The following is a 9,453-nucleotide window of genomic DNA, read 5'->3' as shown; positions in this document are numbered from 1 at the left end:
CCAAGTCTTTCTTCAAAGAAAGGACTTGGGCCTCGAGCTCTTTGATTTCCTCTACATGGTTAGTAGAAATACAAGTACTAGAGGAAGTAGAAGCTTCATTGTTAGAGCAACAAGGCAAAGTGAGTAATCCAACACAAGGTGTATCACTTGTTTGACTAGATGGATTACAAGGACTAGCACATGGCAATATAGCATTTGTAGTAGAGATTGTGCTAACATCCATGTGAGGCTCACAAGATGTTACCTTAGTGATACTTGCCTCATGAGCTAATTTTAGCCCATCATAGGAAATTAGAAGATCATCATGAGAGCTTGAGAGCTTTTTATGACTTTCTTCCAATTCCCTATAATTGCTAGTTAGCACCTCAAGTTGAGCCCTTAGCTCAACATTCTCCTCTAAGGTAGATGCTTCACAAGAATTAGAGTTAGTAGCACAAGCATCAACAATAGTTTTCTCATTTTCATGCATATAGGATTCATTTTTTTGTGTAAGCATAAAATTAGTATGCTTCTCATCTTTTAGCTCATGCTTGAGGAGAGTGAATCTCATTTCCTCATTTTCAACATGGGACTCCAACTCCACTATGGTTTCCCTATATTTATTCAAGGTATCCATAGAGTGTTTGAGATTAGCACGAGCTTCATTATTACCATGAAGAGAAGCATATACCATTGCCATATTATGCACCAAGGTATTATATTCTTCATCATTATCATCATCATCATTCTCATCATTAGAGGATGTGTTAGGAGTCAAAGTAGGAGATACCTTTGATCCTTTTGCCATAAGGCACATGTGCAAACCGGAGAATGAAGATGAAGATATTCTTGAATCCTCATTTGAAATCGTGTCTTGATCCATAGAGTGTTCGGTTTCCTCTACATTGTTAGTCAACAACCAACTAGAGGAAATAGAAGCATTTTGATTATGGGAACAAGACAAGGTAAGCATATCATCATGAGATCTATATAAGCAATTTACACATGATATGCAAGGACTATCAACACAAGCATGTAGATTATTTTCAATGCTAGATGTGTTTAAGTCCAAAGAGGAAGCATTGCAATGGGATAGAGATGAAGAATCATCACTATTGAGCACAATATCAATATTGCAATTTTCCTCACCACTCACCATATCATTACCTCGTGTCTTGCTACACGTTGGTGAAGTGGAAGAAGATGATAACTCATCACGACCGAAGGTGGAAGCAACTTGGAGCTCTTCATGATGTGAAGGGGAAGAGAGCTCCTCGGAGTCACCACCGACCAATTTAGAAGTGGATCCACCAAACATTTCCTTAAGCTTGATCCACATCTCATGAGACGATTTTCGCTTTATATATATCAAGAACCTACGAAAATCGGGTCTCAAGGAAAATAAAAGCTCATTAGATACTTGAGCTTCAAGATGTAAGTTTTTCTCATCCTCTAAAGATAGATTTTGAGAATCCATCGGAGGAGAAAAACCGACATCTAGAAATTGCTCTATATGTGGACACAAGGTCCGAAGATTACAAAGTAAGCAATTTCGCCACAAAAGATAATTTGTGCCATTAAAGACAATTGTGTCATTGTGCACTATATATACTAGCCGACATCTTTACTCTCAAGGCGGTGAAGCCTTAAACAAGGAGAGACCTTGCTCTGATACCAATTGACAGATCGAGATGTCGCCTAGAGGGGGGGGGGGGGGGGTGAATAGGCAATTAAAAACTCTTGCGGATTTGTCTTGTAGGAATGCGGAATTAAACTATCGTTTAGTTTACAAGCACAAACCCTAGATATGCTAAGCTCAACTAAGTGTAACAATAACAACTAGAGCTAAGCAAGATATGCACAAGATATATGTAGCACAAGTGATAGCAAGATATATGTACTTCAAGCACGATGGCTATCACAAGGAAAGAGAGCTCGGGTATAGAAATAACCGAGACACGCGGAGACGAGGATGTATTCCCGTGTTCCCTTCCTTTGCAAGAAGGTACGTCACGTTTGGAGGAGTGGAGGTCCCACGAAGGATTCCCCGCGCCACGAAGGCTCACCCTATTCTCCGAACCACACCCACGAAGGATAATGGCCCTTTCCTTATGGTTAGCTTTTCCTCCGCTCCGGAGATGGCAAGCTCCACAACCACTTCACAAGCTCCACGAAGGAGAAGCCCGGGCCTCTTCACAATCTTCTTGAAGAGATCACCGGAGCACCAATCACCAAGCCAACTAGGAGGTCTCCCTCCAAGAGTAACAAGCTCACGGTCTCTCACTCGAACTAATCGTGGTAGAGAGCTCAACACTATGCAATGATGCAAAGCAAGAACACTAGAGGTGTTCAAGTCCTTCACACTCAAATCCCACCAAAGCAACGAATGCTAGTATGAGATTGGAGAGGAAGAACAATGGAGAAAGTCAACAAAAGACTTCAAGATCTAGATCCCAAGAGTTCCCCTCACTTAGAGAAAAAATGGTGTGGTGGAAGTGTAGATCTAGATCTCCTCTCTTAGATCCCTCAAGAATAAGCAAGAATCATGGGGGGGAACAAGAGAGAGAGCAACTTCTTCAAATGCAACAATGGAGGTGAGAGAAAGGGAAGAAGTACTTGCTCAAGGTGGAAGAAGAAGCTATTTATAGCTAGGGAGCAAAAATACCCGTTGGGGAAAAAGACAGAAACACGCAGTAAAAAAACAGGCAGAAAAAGAGGCAGAAAACAGCCAAGCCGGCCACCAGGCCGGCCGACCGGAGCAGCAGCCGGACAGGCCAGCGTGCAGCCCGGCGGACCGGCCCACTGGCCGGGCGGGGCGGTGGCAGCCGCTGGGCGGCGGAAAGGCAAGGGCTCGCGGGGCAGGTGGGCCGCGCGGTGGCTTTGAAGCCCACCGGCGGGGAGGCTGGTCCGACGGGCCGCACTGCCGGCGGGCCGGTCGGTGGCCGGGACTGGGCGGACGAGGTAGCAGCCGGTCAGCTGGCCGGGTGGGCCGGCGCTGGGCCGGTTGGCGCCCGGTCCGGTTGGCGCCCGGTCCTGGCCGGGTGGGCCGGCGCATGGCCTGGCAGGCCGGGTGGCCGACCGGCAGCCCCTCCTCCTGTTTTTCTTTTTCCTTTTTATTCTTTTCTCTTTTTTCCTTTTTCTTTAATAACTAATGCTCCCGAACTCCGATTCGAATGAAACTAATTTCGTTTGGAAGATAACAACAAATGCTATCCTATAAAAAGTGCAAACTCAAGAATCTGTAGAAGGGAATTTTATCATGAATATAAAAGGTAGAACCTTATATCATGAATAACCGGTAAAATTACCCAACCTCGAAAACGCAATAGAAGATGCATGCGAACTCCGTTTTCGATGAACTTGGGCTTGTTGTAAAGCTAGCAACAAGCTCAAGAACCTCACACAGAGAAACATCAAGAAGCAATAAGGATATGCAAAGTATGCAAAGGATTGAGCTCTCTAAGACGATGTGATCAAGTTACTCAACCGAAAGCCCCTCTTAATAGTGCGGCTATCTATCCTATAATCTGGTCTCCCAACATCCACCTTGAGACCGGTAAAAGGAAAACTTAGCAAGGCCATACCTTTGCCTTGCGCATCCCGCTTGATCTTGATGATAACTCTTCAAGCTTCACTCAAGCCGGAATGCCTCACTTGACCAATGTTGCTTCGTGAAGACTCACAAATGCTCCCCCATACACTATGATGGGAAAGCTCCATTGATGCACATCTTCACTAGTCCATTATCACCAAATGGACGGCAAGCTTCAAGCATGTGATTCACTTGAGATGCTCATCTTGAACTTGCCCAACTCAACCTTGTATCTTCACATACTCACTTAAGATAGAGCATGGCTAATATTGAGTTCCACATAAGACACTCCTTCTTCATTTCTTCTACTTGATCATATCACATATATATATCTTCATACCGATGATCTTGATGCCAATACACAAGGAATACCTTTATCTTCATGGCATCCATACTTGAATCCAACACATGGAGTACAAGTAGTACCTATGGAATATTCCTTCATATAAACTCAATGAAAACATTAGTCCATAGGGGTTGTCATTAATTACCAAAACCACACATAGGGGCAATATACCCTTACACATTACCTACCCTAAAAGGAGAGGAGATATTACCAAGAATCAAGTTGTCATGTTTTCTTATTGGGGACTGCTGAGCGTCCCCCGGGGGATCTGAAGCCCGATCCCCCGGCTTCCACACCGTCCGATGTATCATCCTGTCTGATGGATAGTCTCCCTCTCCTGCGTGTTCTCTTCATGGAAAAAGAAAGAAAAACAATCCCATGCGCGTTCTCTCTCCACGGAAACGAGAAGCAAAATAATCTCACGCCCCGTTCCTCGCGTACATCCCGCATCACTCAAAAAGGCAGAAACCGGCGCCGCGAGTCACCTCTGCCACACGTCGCCTGAGCTTTCACCGTCGTCGAGGCAGAAGCTCTTAGCAACATCTGTTTCGCCTTTGCAGCAGCGGCATTCGGCCTTCGCACCTTCCGCGGCTAGCCTTTGCATCATCGGTGTCGCCCCGCAGTGAGCGATGGCGGTGGAGTACTTGCAGTAGCAGTGGCGGCTCGCAGCAGTGAGCGCTGGCGGCCAATTGTAGCAGCTCCGGCCGCCTTTTGTAGCAGACGCGACGACCAATTGAGCAGAGCTAACGGCGCCGGCGATCGATTGTAGCAGTTCCGACCGCCTTTTGTAGCAGACGCGGCGGGTAATTGTAGCAGAGCCTGACGGCGCCGGCGGCCGCTTGTAGTAGCTCCGGCCGCCTTCTGTAGCAGACGCGGCGGGCAACTGTACAGAGCCGACGGCGCCGACAGCCGACTGTAGCAGCTCCGACAACCTTTCGTAGCAGAGCCATCGGTCTTTTGTAGCAGAGCCAACGTGCTTTTGTAGCAGAACAGGCGCCCCATCGTAGCAGCACCGGTGTTCGACTGTAGCATCTCCGGCGAATATCTGTAGCAGCCCCGACGACCTTCTTTAGTAGCGTCGGCTGCCCTTGTAGCACCGGGCGGCCGGAGCGGATGGCTAGGAGAAAGCAGGATTTGTAGCTGGGATGACCGCCGCTGGCAGCAAATGATCGTAGCCATTAAAAACTAGTACTCCATAACCACCGCCGCCGATGGGGATGACGAAGAGGTCGAGGAGCGGCCCAGGACGACAGATGAGGAATCGTCTCCCTGCTCGAGCTTGCGGGGCGGCGGGCTAGGGATGGAGCTCGCAGCGAACGGAAGAGGACGAGGGGGGCGAAGCTAGTCCCCGAGTTTGGGGCGCTTGCCGGAGTGGGGAGCGCCATGGGCGGCGGTGGGCAGAGGAGGGAACCAGGGGGATTTGCTCGGGACATGGGAGAGAGAGCGCGAGGAAGGGGAAAACGAGTGGAGGAGAATCCATCTCAGAAAATAAGACAGGTGGTGGGCCCTACTCACCGCTATGCGCTGTTTGAGTCGGTCGTTGTGCGTGCCAGCAAGGCGGACGATCCGCGAAGTGATCCCGCGGAGGATTGCAAGTGTTTCTCTTTCTTATTATTAGAAAAAAATGTCTAAGTAGCATGTTAGGAGAAACCTAACGGGTGCCATGGCTGCTAGCCCTTAGCTTACAACTAACAGCAGACCCCCACCTCGATGAGGGATCTGCATATGTACACCAAGGATCAACTGGCTACATCACTAGGTCAAAAGCCATAAAAAAACAAGTTCTTCAGCATCTTCCACATTATTCAGTCTTCTACAGCATTCAGCAAAAGGCAACCTCCGACGTGATCTTCACCGCCATATCTAAAATTTCGATCAGAAGGAAACCAGCTCAGACCACCGAAAACTCCCTAGTACGCCCGAGCTTGAGTGGTCTGGATATCGACACGACATCAGGCCGTTGGCTTCTTAACCCGACGTCATATTCCCGGCTGTATACGATGCAGTAAGAATACACCCAGCTCGGGGAGCCAACCACCTCCACCGTAGGAAACATGCAAATGCGAACCAAAAAGGTAACAGTTCCACGCGGTAGGCCTTGATCATGTGCGCGGTTTGGCAGATTCAGTCTGCTAGAAGTGAGGCCTGAGATGAACAGGACGGACCTCACATCCTGTACCAGCCATGGCTATATTTATCCAGTTCCATATCCACCTCCACTCCATACAAAGTTCTCAAAGAGTTGCAGGATTCAAAAGGAAAGCAGCCCAAATAGGCACATGACGTGAATAGTCACACGACATACTCATTCGGCACATGACATGAACATGAACACGACACGTACTCATTTGGGAACTCATGCGGCACACGACATGAACAGGCACACGACACGAACTCAATCGGCGAACTCATGCGGCACACGACATGAGCAAGCACACGACACGAACTCATTCGGCAACAACACATCAACATCATACGATTCAACACCTACAGTTTCACATTTAGATGGAGGTTCATGTCAAGTTGTAGCAAAACCTCCAAACCTGAAAAGATCAAGAAGATTCAGTAGTAGGACATCTTCACCACATCTGCTGCTTGCATTACTAACAATGATCAAGAAAATATTCAGTAGTACCATTGAACTAGACATAAATAAGTCAAGTAAATAACGAGGTACATGTCAAGCCTTTGCATCTTCCTAAAAAAATATATGACGAATTTCAACAATTAGCCCTGAAACAATACACTTCTATTGTTTTTCTGACAATACACTTCTCTAGTCAAACTATTGATACACCTTGTGTTGGATTACTTGCCTTGCCTTGTTGCTCTAACAATGAAGATTCTACTTCCTCTAGTATTTGTATTTCTACTAACCATGTAGAGGAAATCAAAGAGCTCGAGGCCCAAGTCCTTTCTTTGAAGAAAGACTTGGAAAAGCGTCATGAAGGGAAATCCGCACTTGACAAGATGCTAAGTGTGCAACAATCCCCCAATGACAAGAGTGGACTTGGATTCAACTCCAATAACAAGAACAAGTCCAAGGGCATGAGCAACAAGAAGAAGGGCCAAGACAAAGTCAAGGATCCGGCCAAGTTGGTTTGCTTCAAGTGCAAGGTTGAAGGGCATCATGTTAGATCATGCCCATTGAAGAAGAAGAAGCACTTGAGTGGGAAACAACAAGGAAAACGGCAACAAGGTCAAGGTCAAGCTCATGCTCGACCTCAAGTTGAAGATAGGCCACTTCCCAAGAAGAATCAAGATAAAGTTCCCCAAGAGAAGAGATCAATAAAGAAGAGAAAGGGGAACACTTGCTACTTACGCCGTGAGAAGGGGCACTTTGCTTCTTCATGTTTAAGTGGTACCTTATCTAACCCTATCATTGTTAATAATTATTATTCTCTTGGTAAGGATAAGGATGGCAATGTGTTTGCCAAGTTTGTTGGAACTCAAAGTGGCTTCAAGAAAAAAACCATTTGAGTTGCCAAGCCTATTGTGACTAACCTCTTAGGATCCAACTTGGTTGGGGACCAACAAGCTCAAACTTGATCAATAGGTGCATGTGGAGGGCATTGGAGACTTGGCTACTTCATGAAGAATTAAGGGATCTTCATATATTATATTTTTTACCAAGCCAAGTCATGAGGATTATCATCTATATCTTATATTCAATGTTCCTCTTTGCGGTGACTTATACTTCAACTCATATTAATTGTAAGTTACTTGCCCCTTTGCATATTTGGTTTTGTATCAAATATGTGTTTGTATGTGTTGAGTCTTACTTGCCTATCTTGTGTATTCAAGTATGTTTGTTTGACTCATCATATACTTGTGTATTGTTTTGAGCCTAATGCAACTTGATGATATCTTATTTGGCTCTCTTTGAATGATTAATGAAACATCCCATTTTGGGGGAATGATATGCATTGTGTATCTCTCTTTCTCTAAAATGTGTGTACATGGGTATCACCACTTATCAACACTTCTTGTTGTCGTCATCCACTTGCACGCTGTAACTGAATTTAGGATCCGCAGCCCCCATCCCCGAGAAAACTTCTATTGTTTTTCTGGCATCGTTATCTGCTTGCTCGCTACTAATCTTGCCACACAAGGTTTTCAACACCCTTTTCGTGAAGGGTACATTCTCCATTTCCCCGAAGAAACTGCCTATGATACTGTACACCTTCCCAAGATTAACATTATTCTTCCTTAGCTGCTTAACCAAATCTTGTCGATATGTTTGTGCGACGGCCAATGCGCCTACTCACCAAACGAGGCAGACAGATCATGGTTGTGGATGTCTATATGCTCGCATATGTACCATCCATTATCCTTCGACCGCAACAAACGGATGAGAGAAGGGCAAAGGCACCTGGTGAAATGCGAGTTCGTGGCCCGGGGCCTCTCTAATCGAATCAAACGTATCTCCCACCTCTGGCACAATGACCTCATCATTCGCCCTGGTTGGGAAATCATGCAGGGTCCGCTCAAGTGCTGTTACGCGGGCAGAGTTTAGCGGTCTTCCTGTTGGTGCCTTCCCCACACGATGCCTGCGAGTCGCAAAAGCCCAAACCATTTTTACTGGTGTCCATCAGATAGCAAAGAATTAGATGGCGCAAACTTTCCGCCTTTACTATTATCTTTACCAAAGGTTTTTTTCGGGGCTGCTCTACAAACCGCGAAATACACGGTCCGTCATAATAAATTAGGTCTATATCCTAAAATAAAAACATGTAAAAAATATATGAATTAACTTGAACTTAAACATGGTTGCACGAATTATAGCAGAGTTTAGGTCCCTACACAAGCTATCTGGGCATCGAAAAAACTATGAAGAAAAACCCACTGCTATGAATTTGTGCGTGCCATATTTTTCCTGGCAAACTGAACAAATTTCATACTTATGGAGCGTGCACGGAAAAAAATAAACTATCATGGATCCTCCAGCCTCCAGGCAGCCACATATCGAGCTACGCCAGAAAAGCAGACTGTGCAGTAATTTTTTTGGTCAGTTTCAGCTCCAGGTAGCACAGTGGTCGGTACATGATGTGCCTGCGCATTCCCATCCTATTCCTGTTCCACGCTGCGCCCTGGTACCAGCCAAACATGTACACAATTTACACTACACCATGTTTAATGGAGCACCCCCAACTGCCCTCCATTTAATGCGTACGACCCTGTTCATGGGCGCGTGCCATGTATCCTACGACGTATTCATTAGCCATCCAGTTCTGACATTGCTTCATTGAATGACTCTGCATGGACGCATCGCCACACACTGCGCCTAGCGATATTCAGATCACTCAAGCCCGAGCGCTATTCGTCCGCTCCCCTCAGACCACCTCACTTGCTACTTTCTTGAAGAATTTTACCCCCAATTCAGGTCTCTCTGCTTGTGTGTTCTTCCTGCAAAGGCCATCGCACCATTAGAATAGAGACAAAAGTGGAGTTGTCCTCCACAATGCACCACCAAGAGAGATAGATGATGGAAATAAAAATCTCGGAAAGTGTCCTTTGGCTCATGTAGTTCTCCTTC

Source organism: Lolium perenne, chromosome 6 (assembly GCF_019359855.2).
Source record: "Lolium perenne isolate Kyuss_39 chromosome 6, Kyuss_2.0, whole genome shotgun sequence".
NCBI classification, from domain to species: domain Eukaryota; kingdom Viridiplantae; phylum Streptophyta; class Magnoliopsida; order Poales; family Poaceae; genus Lolium; species Lolium perenne.
Note: the sequence above shows the minus strand (reverse complement) of the source record.